This window comes from Heptranchias perlo, chromosome X, assembly GCF_035084215.1.
Source record: "Heptranchias perlo isolate sHepPer1 chromosome X, sHepPer1.hap1, whole genome shotgun sequence".
Taxonomy (NCBI): Eukaryota; Metazoa; Chordata; class Chondrichthyes; order Hexanchiformes; family Hexanchidae; genus Heptranchias; species Heptranchias perlo.
This window is the reverse complement of record NC_090370.1, coordinates 23,395,114-23,420,661: the sequence shown is the minus strand read 5'-3', so window position 1 is coordinate 23,420,661 and position 25,548 is coordinate 23,395,114. Positions and strand designations below refer to the sequence as shown.

At 45.7% G+C, this 25,548-nt stretch overlaps 3 non-coding genes across 3 annotated transcripts; 2 read left to right on the top strand and 1 right to left on the bottom strand.

The window, feature by feature from the left end:
- Positions 1–13,704: 13,704 nt before the first annotated feature.
- Positions 13,705–13,793, bottom strand: trnar-ucg (transfer RNA arginine (anticodon UCG)). Its single transcript is given in 2 exon segments — positions 13,705–13,740; positions 13,757–13,793. It is a non-coding gene; the product is annotated as a tRNA-Arg (tRNA).
- A 3,727-nt stretch (positions 13,794–17,520) lies between these two features.
- On the top strand, positions 17,521–17,615 carry trnai-uau (transfer RNA isoleucine (anticodon UAU)). Its single transcript has 2 exons — positions 17,521–17,558; positions 17,580–17,615. It is a non-coding gene; the product is annotated as a tRNA-Ile (tRNA).
- Positions 17,616–23,439: 5,824 nt separating this feature from the next.
- trnai-uau (transfer RNA isoleucine (anticodon UAU)) lies at positions 23,440–23,534 on the top strand. The gene is made up of 2 exons: positions 23,440–23,477; positions 23,499–23,534. It is a non-coding gene; the product is annotated as a tRNA-Ile (tRNA).
- The last annotated feature ends 2,014 nt before the right edge of the window (positions 23,535–25,548 follow it).

Here is a 25,548-nt window from a genome sequence, read left to right as displayed (position 1 = left end):
GGAGAATCTGGAATTGTTCTCCTTCGAGCAGAAAATGTTCAGGGGAAATTAACGAGAATAGAGCCAGGGATAAGGGACGTCAGTTACGCGGAGAGACTAGAGAAGCTGAGATTGTTCTCCTCGAGCAGAGATGGTTAAGGGGAGATTTATTAGAGTTCTTCAGATTTACAAGGGTTTTTTGATAGAGTTAAGAAGGAGAAATTGTTTCGACTGGCAGGAAGATCGCTAACCAGAGGAGACAGATTTAAGATAATTTACCAAAGAACCAGAGAGGGGCGATGAGGAGAAATTCCATTTATGCAGCGAGCTGTTATGATCTGGAATGCACTGCACGAAAGGATGGAGGAAGCAGATTTAGTTGTGACTTTAAAAAAGGGAATTGAGCAAATACTGGAAGGGCAACAAATTGCAGGGCTATTGTGAAAGAGTTGGGAAGTGGGACCAGTTGGATCGCCGAGAAAGAGCCGACATCGCCATGATGGGCTGAATGGCCTCCTCCCATGCTGCTGGATCCAACAAACTCTGAGGTGCAAAACTCCCTGCAACCAGAAGATGGCACCTTTGCCTAAAACAGTTCCGCTCACCCCAGAGGACTGTGAGAATCATATTCATCGAATGGTGACAGCACGGAAAGGTGGCCATTCGGCCCGTCGAGTTGGCACCATTCTCGAGCAATCCAGCTAATACCAGCCCCCGCCCTATCCCCGTAGCTCTGATTTTTTCCCCTTCAGGGACTTATCCAATTCTCTTTTGAAAGGCACGATCGAATCTGCCTCCACCACCCCCTCTGGAGGGTGATCATTGCTGATCACAACCACTCGCTGTGTGAAAACGTCAGGAGGGGGAGAGAGAGGGATATAGACGGTGAGGAAAGAGAAAGACAAACGCACACACGCACACACGGAGTCAGAGAGAAAGAGAGACAGAGAGATAAGGAGACATAGAGACAGAGAAAGAGACAGATAGACAGAGGGAGAGGGAGAGAAACAGAGAGGTCGAGAGATAGAAAGAAAGAGAGAGACAGAACGTAGAGAGAGAGAACGATAGGGAAAGAAACAGAGAGAGGGAAGGACATACACGCACAGAGTGACAGAGACAGAGAGACACAGAGAAAGAGAGTGAGACAGGGGCGAGACCGGGGGAGAGAGAGAGAGATGAAGAGATAGAGAGAGAGATAGAGAGCGACAGAGAGAGAGAGGCAGAGGGAGAGACAGAGACAGAGAGACTGAGACAGAGAAAGAGACTGAATTTCATAGAGGGACAGAGACATAGAATGAGACATAGACAGAGAGAGGGGAGAGAGACAGAGAGAGAGACAAAGAGAGAGAGATAGAAGGAGTGGGACAAAGAGATTGAGACAGACAGACAGAGACAGAGAGACAGTAGAGTCAGAGACAGATATGGAGAGAGACACAGAGAGAGACGGAGAGAAAGACAGATAGACAGAGAGAGAGTGGAAATAAATCTGTAATGATTAACAGAAACAAAACAAGAGAGTGAGAGTAAGGCAGATAGAGAGACAGCGGGCAAGAGACAGAGAGCGACCGAGAGAGAAAGATAGCGAGAGATAAGAGACAGAGAGCGAGAGACAGAGTTGAGATTGGGGCAGAGGGGGAATCAGTGAGAGAGAGAAAGACAAGAGGAAGAGAGAGAGAGAGAGAGCTGGACAGAGAGAAAGAGATACCGTGACAGACAGTGTCAGAGCGAATGGGAGAGAGGGGTGAGATGGAGACAGAGAGAGAGAGAGAGAAACACAGAGATTCACAGACAGAGAGAGAGACAGAGAGAGGCACGGCGAGAGAGAGTCACACAAAGAGAGATAGAGTGTGACAGAGTCAGAGAGAAGAAAGGAGAGAGAGAGTGTGAGACAGAGAGAATGACTGTGTAGTGTGAGGAAACAACTCCAAAATGATCAACAGAAACAAAAGAGAGGGGGAGAGGGAGAGACAGAGAGAGTGAGAGAGAGAGAGAGAGAGAGCAGAGAGGTGGCAATGGGGAGATAATGAGAAAGAGAAAGATAAGATGGGAGACTGAGAGATATACAGAGCGAGATTGAAAGAGAGAGTAGAGACAGAGAGAATAAAGACGGAGAGGGAGAGTGCGATCGGAAAGAGAGACAAAGCAGACATAGAAAGACAGAAAGAGAGGGACAGAGAAATAGTTGAGGCGGAGGTAAGCTTGAGAAATTAAAATAAAGGTAAAGAGAGGAACGGAGGGAGAGCGAGAAATAGTAAGAGAGATAGAGAGAGTGGAGAGAGAGGAAAAGACACAGAAAAGAGCGAAAAAAAGAGAGACAAGATGGCGGAACAGAGGGACAGTGAGAGATAGACAGAGATAAGAGGGAGAGACACAGAAGGAGAAAAAAGAGACGTAGAGAAGAGGGTAATAGAGAGATAGAGAGACAAAAAGAGACATAAATACAAATATAGAGGGAAGCGAAAGGAAGGGAGAGAGATGGGGCAGAGAGAAAGGGACAAAGAAAGTGAAACAGAGTGGGAGAAGAAAATACAGAGAGAGACAGACAGCGAGATAGAAATGAGAGGGAGAGAGACAGGGGGAAAAGTTAAGGTGCAACCCAGCTGATGAATTCGAGGCTAATGCCTCCATATTTATCTCTCTTCTCCCTCAAAGTGAAAAATTAGTAATCTTGTAATACTCATGGTTCAGTGTATAACCTGCGGATGCCGAGACAGATGACAATGTAGCTTCAGAGCAATAAATTCGGCAAAGTTTTACTTGATAATACAAGTCGTTCATTTGAAACGAATGTGGTAAAGAGAGCTTAATATTGGTGACGTGAAATAGTTAGTGCTCAACTTGATATTGCTGTTCATCGGAATAGAAAACGGGATTGGATGGACAGAAGTGGCCTGAAAGGCTGGCTGGTCGGCTGTGCGTGGCTGTGATTTATACATTGCACAACACTGTTCGTCACGGGTTAAAATCCCAATCAAGTCCGGCTGTATCCTCACTTAGAGTGAAAATTGACTTAATTCCAGAGCATGTATCAGGTCCAGAGGATAGAATGCCGAGGTTTTGTGGACGCAACACACGTGGAAAAAAGAAAATGTCTCAAGATGTTGCGCAAATTGAAGCTGAATATGAATTTATCGCAATTCACGCGATGTCATGAATGCAGAATGAAAATGCTCCCGCATTGGGGGGTAATCAAACCCAGCTTCCTGTGTGACAGGCAAAAATTCGACCACGAAAACATCAATGGCCGGACGGCAGTTGGCTGCATGTGTCCACTCGGAAAACTGTCTGAAAGAACATGCAATCTCACAGGCTGGAAATGAGAGTGTTTGTTGGGTAAATAATTTCACCTGGCTCCAGCAGCGCAATGGGTTAGGGCGCGGTACTTATATAACAGTATCAGTCTCGAGAATTGCAGTGGTTGTGAGTTGAAATCTCAATGAGAGCAGTTGAAACTTTTGCTTCTGAACATTTCCACACGAGTTCAAGGAATCGCTGGCCTGTTCCATGAAGCATCTCCTTCTTCGTGTTCTCCTGTGGGCACTGAGGGTCCTCCAGGCGGCAGTATTACAATAGCAGGTGTGAGTTTATTTGTTAATAGGCGGGAGAGGGGCGATTGGCGACAGCATGAAATGGCAAAGGAGGCGGCCCGAGATCTTTAGATTTAATGAACAGAACACACAATTCTTCTTTTCGTGAAACAGGCATTCTTCTGTTTGAAATGTCGTGTAGGCAAATTCGGAAGGTTAATGTGTTGCCCAGTGTCACTGAGTAACGGGTGGAATTATTCCGCTTTCAGTTGTTGATCCTCCGACAGGTCGAGAGACCTTTTCCAGCTCCGGTGTCGGACAAGTTTAGCTTTTGAGGCACTGGGTAAACTGTTTTTTTCAATAGTGCGAACGAATGACAGGACATTTAGCACAAACAAGAAGAATTGTAAACTCACGAGTTTCCTCTCCATGTTTCTCACATCAGGTTCAACACAAACAAGGATTCTCCTCAAAACGTTACTGAGAATTTTCTGAAATGGACCCCATATCGACGTCCTCAAGGGAAAATTCAGAGACCAAACATGAATCTGCATGCTGGAAATTTAAATATCCGGCGGCCTGGAAAGCTCATTCGGTGGAATATCAGACTTTTAAGCGAAGTTGTGATCTGAGGGTCCACGGTTCAAATCCCTGTTCAAGCGATCAATATTAGAACAGCTGGCAAGTTCTGCCTTTCCAGCGGAATAATAACTGTGGGAGAGTCGATCCCTGCGATGTTTTGTCAATATGTTGACCATTGTTGAGCATTCTCAGAAAAGGGCTTTGTTCTTCTCTGATCACGATTTTTACCAGAAGCATTTGGACAGTAGAATATCAGTTGGAAAGACCACTGATTGCCCGTTTACACCACCCGTCCCTTGCTTGTGCAGACATTGCTTTGTGTCCAAACTGCTTCAAAGTGAGTCTCTTCCAGATTTAACTGGAAATCTTTTGATTGGTGCAGTTATCTGCAGCTTGTCAATTGGATGGTTAACACTGAGTTTAGTTGGGCTGATCTGATTTCTTTGCTCGAATAAATTAGGAACATAGGAATCTCGGAACAGGAGTCTGCCATTCAGCACCTCGAGCCTGCTCCGCCATTTGATAAGATCATGGCTGATCTGTGATCTAATTCCATATACCTGCCTTTGGCCCACATGCCTTAAAAACTTCGGTTGCCAAAAAGCTATCTCTAAGATTTAAATTTAGCAATTGAGCTAGCATCAATTGACTTTTGCAGAAGAGAGTTCCAAACTTCAACCATCCTTTGTGTGTAGAAATGATTTCTAATCTCATTCCTCAAAGGTCTGGCTTTAATTTTTAGACTCTGCCCCATACTCCGAGAATTCCCAACCAGCGGAAATCGTTTCTCTCTATCGACCCTATCTGTTCCCCTCAATATCTTATAAACTTCGATCAGATCACGCCTTAACCTTCTAAACGCTAGAGAATACAACCCCAATTTGTGTAATTTCGACTTGTAACTTAACTCTGGAAGTCCGGGTATAATCCAAGTAAACCTACGCTGCACTCCCTCCAAGGGCAATATGTCCTTCCGAAGGTGCGGTGCCCAGAACTGCTCACAGTACAGTACTCCAGGTGCGGCCGAACCACGGTTTAGGAGAGCTGCAGCATAACTTCTGTCCCCTTGTACTCTTGTCCTCTAGATATAAAGGCCAGCATTCCATTAGACTTCTTGATTATTTTCTGCACCTGTTCATGACACTTCAATGATCGATGCAGCCGAACCCCTAAGTCCCTTTGGACATCCACTGTTTTTAACGTTTTACCATTTAGAAAGTAACCTGTTCTATCCTTTTTTGATTCAAAGTTGATGACCTCACATTTGCCGATATTGAATTCCATTTGCCACAATTTTGTCCATTCATCGAATCTATCAATATCCCTTTGTAATTTTATGTTTTCATCTGCACTGCTTACAATGAAACTAATCTTTGTGTCATCGGCAAACTTAGATATGAGACATTCCATGCTTTCATTTAAGTCGTTAATAAATATTGTGAATAATTGAGGCCCCAAGACAGATCCCTGTGGGACTCCACAAGTCACACCCTGCCAATGTGAGTACCTACCCATAATCCCGACTCTCTGCCGCCTTTCGCTCAGCCAACTTCCGAACCAAGTCCGTATTTTTCCCTCGAATCCATGGGCTTCTATCTAAGCTAACAGTCTCTTATGTGGGACTTTATCAAATGCCTTCTGGAAGTCCATATAAATAACATCCATTGACAATCCCCTGTCCACTGCTTTCGTCACCTCTTCACTAACACGTGGCACTGGGAGTAATCCTGAGATTACTACCCTTGAGGTCCTGCTTTTTAACTTATTTCCTAACTCCTTACATTCAGATTGCAGGACCTCATCCCTCTTTTTACCTATGTCGTTGCTACCGATATGGACCACGACCTCTTGCTGTTCACCCTCCCCCTTCAGAATGTCCTGCAGCCGCTCAGTGACATCCATGATCCTGGCACCAGTGAGGCAACATACCATCCTGGAATCACGTTTGCGGCCGCAGAAACGCCTGTCTGCTCCCCTAACAAAAGAATCCCCTATCACTATTGTTCTCTTGACCTTTCTCCTCCCCCCCTTAACAGCTGAGCCACCCATGATGCTTTGGACTTGGCTCTGTCTGCACTCCCCGGAGGAACCCTTTCCCCCACCAGCACCCAGATCTGAACAATGGTTGGAGATTGAGATGCCCTCAGGGGACTCCTGCACTGGCTGCCTGGTCGTCCTTGTCTGTCTGGCGGTCACCCAGTCCCTCTCTGCCTGCACTCTCTTAATCTGCGGGGTGACCACTTCCTGAAACGTGCTGTGCACGAAATTCTCAGCCTCGCGGATGCACTGCAGTGACGTCAGCTGCTGCTGAAGGTCCGAAACCCGGAGCTCGAGCTCCACCAGCTGACGACACTTCCTGCACATGTGCTTGTCCAGGACACGGGAAGCGTCCTGGAGTTCCCACATGGCACAGGTCGTGCATTCGACAGGTTTGAGCTGCCCTGCCATGCCTTAATTTATTAGATGAACTTAAACAAAGCAAAAACAAATTAAGCCTTAAATACGGTTATTTTTGGTTATATTACTCTCGTTAAGTCGATCAAGCTTTAATTTTAATGAGCTTCCAGGAGTTTTACACTTCAAGCTTTTAATTCAATTTGACCCAATTCCCGAAATCAGAGAAAAAAAAAACGAAGACTCGCCCGCCATTCACCGACCTGCTGTCCTGACGTCACTCCTTGTTTTTTTTCACCGATTGCCTCTGTGCCGCTCGGAGTGCGGGTCGGCCTTCGAGTCTGGGCCTTGAGCAGTCTCCGAGTCCTGCGCTCTCTCCCAGGTCTGTTTGAAGTGATGTGTCGGAAATTTCGGATTTCTTTGCTCGAATAAATTAGATACTTTTTAACCCCAACCCACTCCTTGCAGACACTTCCAGCATTATCAACATGGGCGGTAGAATGCAGAGACATTCAGCGCTCCAAATCAATCCGTGCTGCCTCTGGAACAATGTTAACGATTTCAGCCTCTCAGATGCCGATGTTTCGAATTTCATCTTGTGCAGCAAGAACCCCTGGTGATTTTACAGTCACTGAAGATCGCTTCACTTTCCCCAAAGTTTGGTCTAAAAGAGAACAACGAAAAATAAAGGAAAAGTGAGCGTTTCTTCATTGGTGGCGAAGCAAAATCGCTGCTTTCATTCCTTCCACCGCTGTTCTTCCTGCGGGCAATAAACCTTCTTCACTGCGCTATTTTTATCACATGACCAGGGACTGGAAACGAGTTGAATGTGAAAGTGGGAGCAACAAACTGAATCAAGCGGATAGGCGGGGCGGGATATTGCAAAACAAACAGCGAAGCCACGAGGAGCAGGTCAGCTGTTACATCAGAACATATGAAATAGGAGCAGGAGGAGACCTCACGGCCCCTCGAGCCTGCTCCGCCATTCAATAAGATCATGGCTGATCTTCGACCTCGACTCTATTTTCCCGCCCGATCCGCATATTCTTTACACGACATTTCAAACAGAAGAATGTCTGTTTCACGAAAAGAAGAATTGTCTGTTCGGTTCTTTAGATTTACAGATCTGGTGCCGCCTCCTTTGCCATTTCATGCTGTCGCAAATCGCCCCAATCTCCCGCCAATTAACAACTAAACTCACACCTCCTATTTCAATACGATCGGCCAGAGGACCCAAAGTGCCCACATGAGAACAGGAAGAAGGAGAAGCTGAATGGAACAGACCAGCTGTACCTTGAACTCCGGTGGAAATATTCAGAAGCAAATGGTTAAAATGCTCCAGGGGAGGATCGAACTCAACACTTCGGCATTCCTCGAGCCTGATACTATTATATAATACCGCGTGCTGACCGATTGCGCTGCGAAAGCCGCGTGGTATTAATACTCTCATTAAACACCCTCATTTTCGGTCGCGAAGGTTGTATGTTTTTTCAGACAGGTTTCCAAGTGGACACATGCAGCCATTTGCCGTTCGGCTATTGGTGTTTTCGTGGTCGAATTCTTGCCTGCCACACAGAAAGCGGGGGTTCGATTCCCGCCAAATGCAGCAGCATTTTCTGCATTCATGACATCGCGTGAATTGGGATAAATTCATATTTAGCTTCAATCTGCAAAACATCTTGAGACTTTTTCTTTTCTCCAGGTGTGTTGCGTTCACTTAACCTCGGCTTCTATACGCAAAGGGTGGGAGACGTTTGAAACGCACTTCTACAGATGGTATTTGATGGTAGCTCACTTGTGAATGTTAAATCTGAGATTGATAGATTTCTGTGAACCAAGGGTATTAAGGGATATTGGGCTAAGCCGGGTATATGGCGTTAGGTCACAGGTCCATATCTAAATGTCACTGCCACTTGCTGCCTCCTGATATGCGCCACCTTCACCTGCAAGAAAGCGGGACGTGTGTCTGGGTGATGTGCCTGTCATTGTTAAATAGCTGCCAGTGTGTGTGGCCTATGAGTTGTGGGTGGACGGCTTGCAACAGTGGTAATGTGTAAGAGTGAGAGGAATCCTCTGGTTACAAGAGTTGAGGACTGATGGAAAGAGTTTGTTGGTATGTGGGGAATGGGGGTGTATTGCATGGTGCAGTTGGTAGGAGATGCCACTTGTGAGTTGCCCTCACTCAACTTGACCGCTCATGTCAAAGCATTGAACTTCTCCCTGCACTGCATCCATGTTCATGATGATGTGCGCCTGGCATTGACTACATCCCCCGCTGCTCCCACTGCCTTTTGGATAAATGTCTGGAGGACCTCTTTCCCGGACCCACCCCTGCGGATATAGCATGCTCCTCCTTCTGTTCAACTCCTGCACCACAGTCTCTCAGCATCAGCAGAGAACCTTGGTGCATGCACCCTCCAGGCCTGGTACCAACTCAGATCGGCAGATTGGTGAGGTCTGGCGTGCAGATTGGAGGATGTGGAATTTAGCAGTGTACATCTTTTATACAATGTTTTAACATAACTCATCAGTTTGCAAACATAGGGATGGAACCTGCATCTGTGTTTTACGTGTGCAATGTCTGATCTCCGTTCAGACTCCGTTTGGACAGTGGACTGTTATTTTAAGCAAATAACAGGTACCAGCTACCTTCAAGCGATTTCCAAGAAACATCCTCCCTTTAAGAGATTGAGCTCCCCCGGGCGGTGGAAAGTGTGAATTGCAATGATTCCACGTGCAAGGCCCGGAATGGAACACTGAATGCAGGTGAGTCATCGGGCCAGCCGGATCTTGCGTCCTGCGTGCCCAAGGGTCATTGGGCGCGGAGTAACAGCGCATCACGCGACCTGCGCCCAAAAACGGCACTGATCCAATTCTTCCCCCAATGTGCGCCAGTCGACAAGATTCGGATATGGTACCTGGCACATGGGGCCACAGGAAGAAAGATTGCATTTATATTGCGCTCGTCACCAACTCGGACGTTCCAAAGCGCTTTACAGACAACGAACCACTCTTTGAAGTGTTGTCACTGCTGATATGTAGAAAACGAGGCAGCCAATTTGCACACAGCAAGATCCCAAACACAGCGATGTGACAATGACCAGATAATGTGTTATCGTGATGTTACTGGAGGGATAAATATTGAACAGGGTAGCAGGGAGAACTAATTACCCTTCAAGGTGAAGACAAGGTGATTGTATCAGTTCGAGTTTGGACCTTTGTAATGTTTTTCTTTCGTCATTTTTATCTTCTTCAGATTCCAACTGATCAGAAAACTGACAACTGAACTCTCAATGAATTTTCGATAAATCTGTCACTCAAAATAAACAATGTTAGAAATAAAGAAATAAACCGGATTGAGACGGTTCACTTCACTTCACTGAAACATTCTGGTTAAACCGGCGCGGCGGAGTCACAGCAGCTCATCGCTGATCTGCACCTCAACTCCATTTAGCGAAATAGAAACTGGAAAACTCATCTTTCGAGACGAGTTCACTAATTTCCTGAAAAATGAATATCACGAAACCAGCAAAATATTCCCTGCCCTGATTAAACACACAGCAAGGGGATGTGTCGAATATCTCGCAAGAAACCCGCGAATTTATTTTTACACGGATAGAATACCGTGCTCGATATCAACATTAACACTGAGCGCCAGGTTTGGATCTGACCCGTTGACCCCGTGATGCGGGACCCCGTCCGTGTTTATATTTAACAAAAAAAGAAAATCAGTAAATAATATATCTCACCCAGCAGAATTGGAGATTGTTCGTATTTTCCAAGACAGGATGAGGCCACTCGGCCCGTCTTGCTTGGATAGTAAATTCTGTTCACAGTCTCCGCTCGGTGTTGTTCTCCTTGCATATTTTTAGTTTACCGATTTGTCTTTTGTTGTATTTTCCCTCATTCTGCAAGAGAGAAAACAATAAATGAACAACATCAACAATGTGGACGAAGAGAAAGATGCAAGCAGAGTCTTAACCACCCAGGGTTTAAGGTCATTTGGTGAAGCAATTTATTGTAGGCCACGTGGCCTAATGGATAAGGCGTCTGACTTCAGTACTAATCGCGAGGTTCGAGTCCTGCCACGATCATTTGATTCGTTGGGTGCAAATGTGTCCGACGTGTGCCCAAACTGTTTTGCACCCGACCGTTTCGAACAGTCGGATGGAACGGAAATCCGTAAATTGCTTTGCTTTCAGAAATTGACTCCACATTTTCAACATTGTCGATCTGGGTGCACGGGCAGGACATAGTGTAAAAGTGACTTTATTTCTACTGTTTGGATTCTGAAATGTGCTCTGTCGGTTTGGGTCCGAATACCATCCGTGCCGTTATTGTATTGAACTTTTGTTGCGGCGCAACGTAAGTTTTGTACAATCAAAATGGGCTTCAAAGCTACTAATACCAATCCGACACCGGTGTTTTCAGTCTGTATCCCTGGATTGTTTCTATTTTGTTGAAATGGAGAGGGACAACTTGCCTCATCAAGTAAGTCTTTCTAAAATTTAAATGCTCTGAAGCAACATTGCCGTTTGTGTGAGAATCGATGCACCAGGTAGACGAGCGCTAATACACATTTCCGAATGTAAAACACACACACATTAAACTATTGTGCAGTATTTGTCGGAGGTCACCCACAGGAGGAGGTCAGGGCCTGGTGTATCACAGAAATTACTCACCAACATTTTGTGGGAAGAGATGAGAAATGTAATAGGATAAGACCAGATAGTCTGGAGAGAGTGTGGGAATACAACAGGATGAATAGAGCCAGATATAAGATGTACTGACAGGGGATAAGGAAGTGAAGATCATGACTGATGCCCATTGTTTACCATTCAGAGACCGATGATCAAAAGATAGATGTTGTTGCGCAGACATGTTGAGGGAGAAGGCGCAACAAACTAGCTTGGAAAATGTATCAATACCATAACGTTAGGAAATAATTCAAATCATGTGGGCGCCGTGGCTCAGTGGTTGAAGGACGCTGCCTTGCAAACAAAGGGTTGTTGGGTTCAAATTCCAACAGTGCTTTTCACCAAAGTCCTCCACTCTAACATTTGGGGACTTGTGGCAGAGTTGTCCCGTCGCCTGATGAACCACCAAACGAACGCAACCATACTCACAGAATCATAGCTTTCAGCTAATGTCCCAGACTCTTCCATCACCCGCACTGGGTGGACCCTGTCCCACAGACAAGACAGCGATGGTAGTACAGTCATATACTCCGAGGAGGGAGAGGCCCTGCGCTTTCTCAACTCAGACTCTGGACTCCAACATGGCATCGGCCCGAAGGTGGGGGAGGGGTAGAGAAAGACAGCCGATCTCTGGCAGAGGGGAGGGTGGAGTCTGGATCGTCTGTGTGGGAGGTTGGGGGTGAGCGCATTAACCGTCTGTGGGAGAGGAGCCACTGTGTCAGAGATAAGGGGCGGGGGGCGAGTCTGGATTGTCTGATAGAGCCAGGGTAAACGATGGGTGGGGACGGAGGGCTGTGAGAGCGGGCCAGTGTGTTAAATGGGGGAATCATACCTCCGGCCCCCGTGCATCACTGAGATTTGTGTCCCTCCGCCCCCTGTGTATCATTGCGATTCTCCACCCTCTGTGCAGCACTGTGATCCTCCCCCGACCCGTATCTCACTTGCTTCAACATTCACCGATCGATAATGGCGCACGCCGTGAATGCATCATTGTGGCTCGAGGTCCCAGCAATTGCAGGACTATAATGATCGTGAAATAATTCTCGTCTGTCAAAAGTTAGACCTTGTTCCACTGCGGGTACCAAAAGCCTTCGCTCTGTCCAGTTAAATGAGGCCCTGTCGGTGGATGTTAAAGCAAGCGCAGGGAATTCTCCCGCTCTCTTATCCAACATTCCTGACTCACGAACACAAAGAGCGAACTGAAGGGTCCAAGTTTAAGGGATTGAAACCCAAAGCCCTCATGGAATTCCACAGTCACCCATCGGCACTCACACTTCGATGGCATCCAACTGTCCGATCATTGAGAAACACGTCCCTCCTCCGCTTGGCTCCATCCTTTGTGGGAATGGGAATTGGAAGGTTTCGACCGACTTATGAAGTGTCCCTGGAACAGAATGAACAGCATTCTCGGGGTTTCAGTGACGGATTCTTGTCTGTCTGTCACAGGGCTGATCAGAACTCGATTCCTGATCCAAACAGTGCGTCGTCTTTTCGAGAAACCGAGAGAGAACAGGAACGGAGAAGGAAACAAACTGCGGACTGGATTCCAATTGCGCTCCCGCGTTTATTGTTAACTGAAGGCACCGTGGAATGGGATCAACAGGCAGATTGTTGGGGATTTAAATGTTCGGGATTTAAACCCAGGTTTTCTCCCATGTTCCCATGATGGTAAAATGCAGGAGATGCAGGAGGGACCGAAGTCCTTCAATCTCGGCAGCAGTTACTGGGAACCGAGCCATGGGTGGGATTCTAGTTCAAAACGGGAGACTGTTAACAATGAGACAGATCCTGGGCTCAAATCTGGACGGGAGCTCCCTCCAGATTTAATTTTTCTTGATGAAGAGCGGGTGGAGGAATTAAATTTAACAGAAAAAATGTACAGAATTGGTGTCAATCTAATAACTGGACAGGTTCAAGATTGTTAAAAAGTTTTGAAATTAGATTTCTTCCTGATGGTTAATGTTAACCCTTTATGTTCCACCTCCCTTATCATTTGCTGTTCCCGTTAATCTTTCATTCGCTGTAAACCCCAGAGGCAGCAAGGAAGGACAGAAAGATCTCTCTCCGATCCGTCCTCTCTACTCGACCTTTATCCCATTACAGCAGGTGAAAAATTCCAATTATCCGTCTATATTTAAACAAAATATAAACAATCTAGGGACACAGCCTTAAAGCTCCGGTGTCGGATTGATAATAATAGAATTCAAGCCCATTTTGATTGCACAAAACTTACGGAGGGCCGCAACACAAGTTCAATGCAATAACGACACGGATGGGGTTCGGGCCAATACATACAGAGCACAATGGATCAGCCGACCATTTCTGAATCCAAACAGCAGAAATAAAGTCACTTTTACACTATGTCCTGCCCGTGCACCCAGATCGACAATATTGAAAATGTCGAGTCAACTTCTGCAAGCAAAGGAATTTACGGATTTCACGGATTTCCGTTCCATCAGGTCAGTGACTGCAAGAAACGGTCCGGTGCGAAACAGTTGCGGCGCACATTGGAACAAGTGTAAAAACGACCGCGGCAGGATTCGAACCTGCAATTTTCTGATAACATCACGATTAACACCGAAGTCAGACGCCTTATCCATTAGGCCACGCGGCCACTGTGATAGCAGTTCAGCCAAAGATCTTAAACCGGGGCAGGTGTGGTGAAGACACTTCTTGCTTCTTTCTCTGTTGTCCATTTATTGTTTTCTCTCGCAGCAAGTTGGCTCTGCTGTTTCCGAATTATCAGGATACGACAACTGAACTTCCACTGGGTCTCCAAGAAACCTACAATCAGAATAAACAAATCTTTGATCAAAATGTTTTGCCTCCAAAGCGAATCTCTTTCGCACTCAGTCTGCAAAATAGAGAGAGGGGAAATAAAATAAAAGACAAATCGGTAAACTAAAAATGTGCACGGAGAACAACACCGAGCGGAGAATGTGAACAGAATTTACTATCCAAGCCCGACGGGCCGAGTGGCCTCATCCTGTCCTGTAAAATACGAACAATACCCAATTCTGCTGGGTGAGATTATTATTTTCTGATTTTCTTTTTTTGGTAAATATAAGAGCGGACGGGGTCCCGCACCACGGGGTAAACGGGTCAGATCCAGACCTGGCGCTCAGTTTTAGTGTTAATATTGAGCACGGTGTTCTATCCGTGTAAAAATACAATCGCGGGTTTCTTGCTTTATATTCGACACATTCCCTTGCTGTGTGTTTAATCAGGGCAGGGAATGTTTTGCTGGTTTCGTGATTTTCATTTTCAGGAAATTAGTAAATTCGTCTCGAAACATGAGTTTTCCAGTTTCTATTTCGCTAAATGGAGTTGAGGTGCAGATCAGCGATGAGCTGTTGTGACTCCGCCGCGCCGGTTTAATAGGAATTCGACTTTTCAGTGAAGTGAACCGTCTCAATCCGGTTTATTTCTTTATTTATAACATTGTTTATTTTGAGTGACAGATTTATCGAAAATTCTGTGAGAGTTCCGTTGTCAGTTTTCTGATCAGTTGGAATCTGAAGAAGATAAAAATAAGGAAAGAAAAACATTACAAAGGTCAAACCTCGAACTGATACAATGACCTTGTCTCCGTCTTTAAAGGTGATTAATTCTCCCCGGAGAACTGTTCAATGTTTATCCCTTCAGCCACATCACTACAACAAATTATCTGCTCATTATCACATCGCTGTGTTTGGGATCTTGCTGGGCGCAAATTGGGTGCCTCGTTTCCTGCATGTGAGCAGTGACTACACTTCAAAAAGTGCTTCATTGTCTGTAAAGCGCTTTGGGACATCTGAGGTGGTGAAGGGCGCTATCTAAATGCAATCCTTTTTCCTGTTGCCCCATGTGCCAGGTACCATATTGGAATCCTGTCGATTGGCGTATGCAGGAAATTTTGGGGGGAAATTGGATAAAGGCCTTATTTCGGCGCAGGTAGCGTGATGCGCTGTTTCCCCGCGCCCGATGACCCAGGCGCAGGCAGGACGCAAGATTCGACTGTCCCGAAGACTCACCTGCATTCAGCGTTCCATTCCGGGCCTTGCACGTGGGATCAATGCAATATGCGCTTTCCACCACCAGGGGAGCTCAATCTCTTAAAGGGAGGATGTTTCGTCGAAATCTATCAAAGGTCGCTGGTACCTGTTATTTGCTGAAAATAACAGTCTCCTCTCTGCACGGAGTCTGAACTGAGATGAGACATCACACATGTAAAACACAGATGCAGATTCCATCCTTCTGTTCACACGCTGATGAGTTATGTTAAATGTAAGGAATCTTACAACACCAGGTTATAGTCCAACAAATTTATTTTAAAATCACAAGCTTTCGGAGATTATCTCCTTCGTCAGATGAATGAATGAAAAGGTTCTCAAATCGCACATCTTATACTATGTTGGGACAGCATCACACCAATCAAAAGGTGTCGTTGTTATTCAAACAGGCCAGTCACGGAGAACAGCACGTCCCAGTACACTAGATATACATTGTGTCTATTACACAGGCAGGCAGAAAGAAACTCAAAATGGCAGAGAGAGAGAGAGAAAGTGAATTTTGAAAAACATATATTTTTTTTCCTGGTGGGGTTACGTGCAGCGTGACAGGAACCCAAGATCCCGGTTGAGGCCGTCCTCATGGGTGCGGAACTTGGCAATCAACTTCTGCTCGACGATTTTGCGTTGTCGTGTGTCTCGAAGGCCGCCTTGGAGTACGCTTACCCGAAGATCGGTGGCTGAATGTCCTTGACTGCTAAAGTGTTCCCCGACTGGGAGGGAACCCTCCTGTTTGTCGATTGTTGCGCGGTGTCCGTTCATCCGTTGTCGCAGCGTCTGCATGGTCTCGCCAATGTACCATGCTCCGGGGCATCCTTTCCTGCAACGTATGAGGTAAACAACGTTGGCCGAGTCACAGGAGTATGAACCATGCACCTGGTGGGTGGTGTCCTCTCGTGTGATGGTGGTATCTGTGTCGATGATCTGGCATGTCTTGCAGAGGTTGCCGTGGCAGGGTTGTGTGGTGTCGTGGACGCTGTTCTCCTGAAAACTGGGTAACTTGCTGCGAACGATGGTCTGTTTGAGGTTGGGTGGCTGTTTAAAGGCGAGCAGTGGAGGCGTGGGGATGGCCTTAGCGAGGTGTTCGTCGTCATCGATGACATGTTGAAGGCTGCGGAGAACATGGTGTAGTTTCTCCGCTCCAGGGAAGGACTGGACGACGAAGGGTATTATGTTAAAACATTGAATAAAGGTTGTACACAACTAAATCCCACATCCTCCAATCTGCACGCCAGTCCTCACCAATTTGTCGATATCAGTTGGTACCAAGCCTGGAGAGTGCATGCACCAAGCTCCTCTGCTGATGCTGAGAGACCTGGTTGCAAGAGGTGGGCAGAAGGAGGGACATCCTATATTTGCAGAGGTTGGGGGGTGGGGGTGGGCAAGAGGCACTCCAGACATATATCCAAAAGGTAGCGGGAGGCAGCGGGGGACGAAGTCATTGCCAGGCGCACAGTAGCATGGACTTCGATGCAGTGCAGGAGGAAGTTCAATGCTTTGACATTAGTGGTCAAGGTGAGTGAGGTCAACTCTCAAATGAAGTCACCTACCAATTGCACCACGCACGACATCCCCATCACTCAGATACCAACAAACTCTTTCCATCAGTATTCAACTCTTCAAACCAGAGACTTCCTCTCACCCTCACACGTTACCACTGTTGCAAGCCGCCCACCAACAACTCACAGGTCACACACACTGGCAGCTATCAGCCATCACACAGACACACGTCCTGCTTTCTTGCAGGTGAAAGTGGCGCATATCAGGAGGCAGCAAGTGGCAGCGGCATTTAGCCCGTCGAGCCTGTTGCACCATTCAATGAAATCATGGTGGAGCTGTGACCGAGCTCCATATATCCGTCTTAGCCTCATATCCCGCAATAACATTGGTTCACAGAAATCTATTAATACCAGATTTAACAATCATAAGTGAGTTAGCATCAATTACCGTCTGAAGAAGAATGTTCCAAACGTCTCATTCTTTCCTTGCAGAATCCGAGGTGACGTGTGTGCAAAACACCTGGAAAAAAGAAAATGCCTCATGATGTTGTGAAGATTGAAGCTGAATATGAATTTATCCCATTTCACACATTGTCACTAATGCAGAATGAAAATGCTCTTGGGCGGTAATCAAACCCCAGCTTTCTGTGTGGCAGGCAAGAATTCGACCACGAAAACATCAATGCCCGAGCGGCAGTTGGCTGCATGTGTCCACTTGGAAACCTGTCTGAAAGAACATACAATCTTACAGGCCGAAATTGAGGTTGTTTGATGAGAAACAAGTGACCATCCAGCTCTAGTGGCGCAATCGGTTAGCGCGCGGTACTTATATAACAGTATCAAGCTCAAGCGATGCCGAGGTTGTGAGTTCGAGCCTCACCTGGAGCAGGTGAAAATTTTGCATCTGAATATTTCCACCGGAGTTCAAGGTCCAGCTGGTCTGTTCCAAAAACATCTCCTTCTTCGTGTTCTCATGTGGGCACTTTGGTTCCTCTGGTCGGCCGTATTGCAATAGCAGGTGTGAGTTTCGTTGTTAACAGGCGGGAGAAGGAGCGATTGGCGACAGCATGAAATGGCAAAGGAGGCGCCACGAGATCTGAAAATCTAAAAAACCGAACACACAATTCTTCTTTTCGTGAAACAGGCATTCTTCTGTTTGAAGTGCCGTGTCGGAATATGGGGATCGGGCGAGAAAATAGAGTCGAGGTCGAAGATCAGCCATGAATGGCGAAACAGGCTCGAGGGGCCGTCAGGCCTACTCCGGCTCCTATTTATTATGTTCTCATGTAACAGCTGACACGCTCCTGGTTGTTTGGCTGTTTGTTTTGCAATATCCCTCCCCGCCTATCCGCTTAATCCAGTTTGTTGCTCCCACTTTCAAATTCAACTTGTTTCACTTCCTGATCATGTGATAAAAATAGTGGAGTGCAGAAGGTTCATAACCCGCAGGAAGATCAACGGTGGAAGGAATGAAAGCAGCGATTTTGCTTCGACAACAATGACGAAACACTCACTTTTCCTTCATTTTTCTCTCAGAGTAAACTTTGGGGAAAGTGAAGCGAACTTGAGTGACTGTAAAATCACCAGGGGTTCTTGCTGCACAAGATGAAATTGGCGACATCGGCATCTGAGAGGCTGAAATGGTGAACATTGTTCCCGAGTTTCGGTAAGAGGCGGCACGGATTGATATGGAGCGCTGAATGTCTCTGCATTCTACCGCCCACGTGGATGATGCTGGAAGTGTCTGCAAGGAGTGGGTGGGGGTTAAAAAGTATCCAATTTACTCGAGCAAAGAAATCAGATCAGCCCAACTAAACTCCGTGTTAACCATCCAATTAACAAGCTACAGATAAATGCACCAATCCAAATATTTCCAGATAACGATGGAAGAGACTCACTTTGAAGCAGTTTAAACACTAAGCAATCTCTGTGCAAACACGGGACGGGTGGTGTGAACGGGCAATCAGTGGTCTTTCGAAATGATCATCGACAGTCCGAATGTTTCTGGTAAAAATGTTGATCAGAGAAGAACAAAGTCCTTTTCTGAGAATGCTCACCTAAAGTCAACATATTGACACACATCGTCTCTCCCGCAGTTGTTCCTCCGCTGGAGGACAAGAACTTGCCAGCTGTTTTTAATTTAACAGCCTGAAACAAGGATTTTGAACTCTGGACCCTCAGATCACGACTTTGCTGAGCTGATGCTTTACGGACTGAGCTATCCATGTTCACGGTTTTGTAACACTCCATCATAAAGTTTCATGGTCGGTCTCTAAATTATCGCTTGTGGGCGTCGAACTCGAGTGAGGGTCCGTTTGACAAAATTCTCAGTAATGTCTCAAGGAAAATCTTTGTTTGTTTTAAATCTGATGTGAGAAACATGGAGAGGTAACTCGTGAGTTTACAATTCTTCCTGTTTGTGCCAAATGTCTTGTCATTCGTTTGCACCAATTAAAAAAAACACTTTACCCAGTTGCTCAAAATCTAAACTTGTCCCACACGGGAGCTGGAAAAGGTCTCTCGATCTGTCAGCGGATCAACAACTGAAAACGGAATAATTCCACCCGTTACTCAGTGACACCGGGCAACACATTAACCATCCGAATTTTCCGAAACGGCACTTCAAACAGAAGAATGTCTGTTTCACGAAAAGAAGAATTGTGTGTTCGGTTATTTAGATTTAAGGATCTGGTGGCGCCTCCTTTGCCATTTCATGCTGTCGCCAATCGCTACCTCTCCCGCCTATTAACAAATAAACTCACACCTGCTATTGCAATACGGCGGGCCAGAGGAACAGAAGTGCCCACATGAGAACACGAAGAAGGAGATGCTTCATGGAACAGACCAGCTGTGTCTTGAACTCGGGTGGAAGTGTTCAGAAGCAAAAGGTAAAACTGCGCCACGTGAGAGTTGAACTCACAACCTCGGGCCTGATACTGTTAAATAAGTCCCGCGCAGCTTATCAATTGCGCCACGAGAGCTGCATGCGATTGTTTTTCACATCAAACACCCTCATTTTCGTCCTGTGAGATTGTATATTCTTTCTGACAGGTTTCCAAGTGGAAACATGCAGCCAACTGCCGTTCGGCCATTGGTGTTTTCGTGGTCAAATTCTTGCCTGTCACACAGGAAGCTGAGGTTTGATTTCCGCCCAATGCAGGAGCATTTTCATTCTGCATTCATGACATCGCATGAATTGGGATAAATTCACAATCAGCTTCAATCTGCACACCATCTTGGGACATATTCTTTTCTCCACGTGTGTTGTGTTGAGGAAACCTCAGTATTTTGTCCTCTGGAGCTGAAACTTGCTTTGGAATTCAGTTAATCCTGCCTTCTGTATCGCTGAAAAAATGTGAGAAGCAAATGAGTGAATTTTCACCGTAAGTTGCGACACAGCCGTACTGGATTGGGATTTAAACCCGGAGACCTCTCGCACAAACAATCAGTGAAACCTCCGTAAGCGATAATTATACCCCAAGACCAAACAGCCGCCAGGAACAAGGCCGTGCAACTAGTGTACAATTCGCTGCCACCCACAGCCGAACAGCCAGCCTTTCAATCTCTTCTGTTCATCCAATCTCGTTTTCTATTCCGATGTTCAGCAATGTCAAGTTGAGCACCAACTATTTCAAGTCACCAATATTAGGCTCTCTTTACCACATTCGATTTGAATGAACGACTTGTATTATCAAGTAAAACTTTGCAGAATTTACTGCTCTAAAGCGACATTGTCATCTGTCTCGGCATCCGCAGGTTATACACTGAACCATAAATATAATAAAATTGCTACTTTTTCACTGTGAGGGGGAAGAGAGATAAATGTGGAGACATCCGCTCCGAATTCAGCTGGGATGCACTTTTGCTTTTCCTACCGTCTAAGTCTTTCTTTCTTTACCCTTCTCTGTTGGTTTTGCAGGTTCGATCAGCCTTGGTCGTTCAAGGAAGCCTGAGAGGTCCATCAGGGGAAAATACAAAGAGTCAAGAGACTGAGACAGGGAGAGATAGAGAGATTAAAGTACAGGAAAAAAGAGTGTAATTGTCAACTTTTGCGAATCAGCAAAATTTAAGATGGAGCTGGGAACAATTCCTTCATGTATTTTGAAATCTTGCAAGAGATCGTTGGATTCCCAACTGAAAGTGCCCGCGTTGCGGAGAATCTTTCCGAGAGTTGGAAAGACGATTATTTCGCTTGAACCCAAACACTGAACATGCCTTGGAAAAGTCGATTAAATTATAAGTCTAAAGCCTTAACCATTCAGCCATTTCTACACGGTTGTGCATCAGAATGCATACGGTTATCACAGGCGATCTGGCAGACTGCAAATTCTTTCAGACAGGTTTCCAAAGCGATATATGTCACCTGCTGCCGTTTAAACATTGAGGGTTAAGTGGGAGAAATCTCGCTTTCTTTGCAATTCAGTAGGTTTCGTTTCCCAGCCATTGCGGAAACTTTTTGCATTAAGCACCCATGAGATTGCCTGAATTGGGATCAATTCAAACTCAGATTCAATCCACACACCATTTTGAGACGTTGTCTGTGCTGCCCGGATGTTGCGTCGATGAACACTTTGCATTCTGTCCTTTGGTTCTCAAACATGCTCTGAATAGAAGTCAATTCTGCCATCGGGAACGCTGACACGATGTGAGAAACCAATTGGTGATTTTTATCCAAAATTGTGACACAGAGGGGGCTCGTCTGGCATTTGAACCAAATGCTCGTCTGTCATTTGAGACTCTCCCATTTAAATCTCCATCCACGGGCTGAGTCTGAATAAATCCGTCAGCTTGTGATTCTTTGCGAGATAGCGGGAGATGTTGAGAAATGAGCTGAAGATTTCCGTGGATACATTAATAGAGCACATTCTCACATACATTAGAAAATGGACTTTCACACAGACTTTCAACAATTTTTCTTTGTTGATCACAGCCTGCTGGAGGGAGGGGCGCATTGGTACATCCGGGTTTGTTGGAAAGCCTGTGCTTGTGCGGGGAACAAAGGACCAAATGGCGGAAGGGACCTTTTTGTTCCCCGACTCCATCACAGCCTCAGACTGACGAAAGGAAGGAGAGGTTCGTGAAAAAATGGGCGAAGAGTAGTTATTGAGCAGATTTTGTTGGTAGGAGGGTAAGTTAGCAAGGTCACTTTTCAAAGTTCTGTCACTTCCTTTGCTGTTTACAAACCGTTTGTTTATTTAATGTTTAAATCAACAGGGCCTAAATTAAACTTGTCTCTTCTCTCCGTTAAAATTGGATGACTCGCTGTGTGTGTATGTATTGTATGTTTTAGTTTGAAGCTCGGTTTTATCATAAACCGATGGACGTCAAAACCTGCCGTGGATGGAGGACGGGTTGATTTTCTTGAAGGGGCAAATCTCACTGGGCAGGAAATAGGACCTCCAGCCGAATGCACAGAAATAACTCCGTCAGTGAATAAAAATGACAATGTTCTAAGTGCAATTTAAACCCACATCTACAGAAGAAATCGTGAAGTAAACACCGCGTTTTAGATCGCTCGACGAACTGAGCCAATACTGGAGACAGCCTTCCTGACTGAAACCTGTGTGTGGGAGTCAGTCCTGTATCGATCCCCTTCCGTGCGACGAGGCCCGGCAGGCGGCTGGCAGAAACGGCTCGGAATGGGACTCGCTTCACTCAGGCATCAGCGGCTGGTTTAGAAACCTCTCTGGCTGCTGCTCTTACTCGGCCTCCCGAACTCTGGGTACTCCGCAGAGGTCGGTCCTGATTTCACTCTTCTGGATCCGGCTCCAACTCTTTACTGTTGACGGCAGCGCGTCTGGTACCAAGTGAGTCAGAACAGTGTGCAAATCACGACCCGAGTACATCGACTCTGGAACTGGCGATTGGTTTTATATTGGGTCATTCTTTAACCTATAGGCTGTTCAAAGTTTGTGTAATAGTAATTATCATAATTATTTCCAGCTCCTCCTGCTCACTGGTGCTCGGTGCTTCACCCTGTGATTTACCCTCAGTCTCACCATAAACATCCTCTCGAGAGCTTGCATCTGGGCTGCTGATGGAAACGGTGAATCGGGTGCAGCAATAGACGCTTCGGAGTTACCAAGCTTACTGTCATATCCTTACTTCTTTAAATGGTGGGAGACCTTACAATTAATAACAACTCACATTTATATCGGGCCTTTAACACAATAAATTGTCCCAAGACGCTTCACAGGAGCGGAATCAGATAACATTTGACACAGATCCACAAAAGGAGATATTCGAACAGGTGAACTAAAACTTAGTGAAAAAGGTCGGTTGTAATGAGCGTCATAAAGGAGGAGAGAGAGGCGGAGGGGTTTAAGTCGGGTATTCCGTAGAATTTAGCCAAGGCAGCTGAAGGCAAGACCGTTAATTCCAGAGCCTGTTTCAGCTCTCGAGGACAGAATAACGAGGTTTCGTCAACGCAACACACGTGGAGAAAAAAGAAGTCTCAAGATGTTGTGCAGATTGAAGCTGAATATGAATTTATCCCAATTCACTCGATTTCATGAATACCGAATGAAAATGCTCCTGCATTGGGCGGTAATCGAACCCCAGCTTCCTGTGAGGCAGGCGAGAATTCGACCAATGAAACACCAATGGCCGAACGGCAGTTTGCTGCATGTGTTCAATTGGAAACAGACTGGAAGAACAGAGAGTCTCAACGGCCGCAAATGAGGCTGTTTGCTGCGCGACTTACCGACGTGGGGCTCCAGTAGCGCAATCGGTCAGCGCGCGGTACTTATATAACAGTATCCGGCTCGAGCAATGCCGAGGTTGTGAATTCGAGCTTCACCTGGAGCAGTTTTACTTTTTGCTTCTGAACATTTCCACCCGAGTTCAAGATTCAGCTGGTGTGTTCCATGGAGCATCTCCTTCTTCGTGTTCTCCTGTGGGCACTGAGGGTTCTCTGGCCGGCCGTATTACAATTGCAGATGTGAGTTCAATTGTTAATAGGCGGGAGAGGGGCGATTGGCGTCAAAATGAAAAGGCAAAGGAGACGGCACGAGATCTATAAATTTAATGAACCGAACACACAATTCTTCTTTTCGTGAAACAGACATTCTTCTGTTTGAAATGTCGTGTAGGAAAATTCGGAAGGTTAATGTGTTGCCCGGTGTCACTGAGTAACGGATGGAATTATTCCGCTTTCAGTTGTTGATCCTTTGACAGGTCGGGAGAACTTTTCCTGCTCCCGTGTGGGACAAGTTCAGCTTTTGAGGCATTGGGCAAAGTGTTTTTTTAATTAGTGCGAACGAATGACAGGACATTTGGCAGAAACATGGAGAATTGTAAACTCACGAGTTTCCTCTCCATGTTTCTCACATCAGGTTCAACACAAACAAGGATTCTCCTCAAAACGTTACTGAGAATTTTGCAAAATGGACCCCATATCGACGTCCTCAAGGGAAAATTCAGAGACCAACCATGAATCTGCATGGTGGAAGAATAAACATCGGGTGGCCTGGAAAGCTCAGTCTGTAGAACATCAGACTTTTTAGCAAAGTAGTGATCTGAGGGTCCAGGGTGCAAGTTCCTGCTCAGGCTATCAATTTTTGAACAGCTGGCAAGTTCTGCCTTTCCAGCGGAATAATAACTGTGGGAGAGTCGATCCCTGCGATGTTTTGTCAATATGTTGACCATTGTTGAGCATTCTCGGAAAAGGGCTTTGTTCTTCTCTGATCACTATTTTTACCAGAAACATTTGGACAGCAGAATATCAGTTGGAAAGACCACTGATTGCCCGTTTGCACAACCCGTCCCTTGTCTGTGCAGAGATTGCTTTGTGTCGAAACTGCTTCAAAGTGAGTCTCTTCCATAGTTACCTGGAAATGTTTGGATTGGTGCAGTTATCTGCAGCTTGTTAATTGGATGGTTAACAGTGAGTTTAGTTGGGCTGATCTGATTTCTTTGCTCGAATAAATTAGGAACACAGGAATCTCGGAACAGGAGTGGGCCATTCAGCCTCTTGTGCCTGCTCCGCCATTTGATAAGATCATGGCTGATATGTGATCTAACTCCATACACCTGCGTTTGGCACATATGCCTTAATACCTATGTTTGCCAAAAAGCTCTCTCTCTCAGATTTAAATTTAGCAATTGAGCGAGCATCAATTGACTATTGCAGAAGAGAGTTCCAAACTTCTACCACCCTTTGTGTGCAGAAATGATTTCTAATCTCATTCCTCAAAGGTCTGGCTCTATTTTTTAGAATGTGCCCCCGAATCCGAGAATCCCCAACCAGCGGAAATAGTTTCTCTCTATCCACCCTATTTGTTCCACTTAATATCTTATGAACTTCGATCAGATCATGCCTTAACGATCTAAACTCGAAAGAATACAACACCAATTTGTGTAATCTCTCCTCGTAACTTAATCCTTGAATTCCGGGTGCCATTCTAGTAAAGCTACACTGCACTCCCTCCATGGCCAATGTGTCCTTCCGAATGTGAGTTGCCCAGAACTGCTCACAGTACCCCAGTTGCGGTCGAACCCGGGTTTTGTATAGCTGCAGCATAACTTCTGTCCCCATGTATTCTAGTCCTCGAGATATAAAGGCCAGCATTCCATTCGCCTTCTTGATTATTTTCTGCACCTGTTAATGACACTTCAATGATCGATGGACCTGAACCCCGAAGTCCCTTTGGACATCCACTGTTTTTAACTTTTTACCATTTAGAAAGTAACCTGTTCTATCCTTTTTTGATACAAAGTGGATGACCTCACATTTGCCGATATTGAATTCCATTTGTCACAGTTTTGTCCATTCATTTAATCTATCAATATCCATTTGTAATTTTATGTTTTCATCTATACT